The sequence below is a fragment of the Penaeus monodon genome, chromosome 33 (genome assembly GCF_015228065.2).
Source record: "Penaeus monodon isolate SGIC_2016 chromosome 33, NSTDA_Pmon_1, whole genome shotgun sequence".
NCBI lineage: Eukaryota > Metazoa > Arthropoda > Malacostraca > Decapoda > Penaeidae > Penaeus > Penaeus monodon.
In genome coordinates, this window is record NC_051418.1 from 29,566,917 (window position 1) to 29,567,770 (window position 854).

An 854-nucleotide genomic window follows, 5' to 3' on the forward strand; every position below is an offset into this window, starting at 1 on the left:
TTAGTAAACAGACAAACAACGAACAAGCACACACTCTACAATTCAAATTATTACCCTTGTTTCCCGCCTCCCATATAGGTTAACGGTGTTCGGTACTGTGTAATCATAGCCATTCTTGTTAAACTTATGCTAAATGGGACGGCTTTCTAGTGATTATAATTAATTAACTGTTATTGAGTGATATATATTGTTTGCTTTTAATCGGTGCGTATTATATTACTTTTATGACAGGGCAATTTATCGGAAAGCAATCATTTTAGCTGGAATAGAAATGTGAATAATGGCTCTGTAGCTCACAAGGCATGTATGAAATAGAAGTGTTGTGTAAAAGGCACGCACTTTAAACCAGTTAAACAATAAAGGAACAAATTTCAGAGGGAGTCAAGCTGCCTCAGGGTGAACCGCTAGTCATTAATGTCAATCCTCGGCTCCCCTATAATGAAACGCTGATTATTTTACTAATACAGAGCTCAGGCCGATTCTTTCAACCTGTCAGATCTCAGTAATTCTTAGTTTTCATTATGGGGATAAAGAAAAAAAAGAAGGTAGTTTGCGTTTTAGACATAAAGGGTAATTGGAAACCGCGAGCCCAAGATCTTAATGAGTTGCCAGTGCGTTATTTTTTTAAGGGTTGTCTGGTACCATGTCTGCATTAATGCTTGCAAGACTCCGGGGTTAGTTAAATAATCACGCTTTGTAAAAAGTCATAACATAACCTACCGCCAAATAACCAAACAGTCACTAAATCCCAATAGAAGTGCGATTGAGCCAGGCCCAGCAATTTTACAGCACGACAGAGAAGCATTTACAACAAACAAAACGTACTTAGTATTCGGGTGTATCGTGGGAGAAAA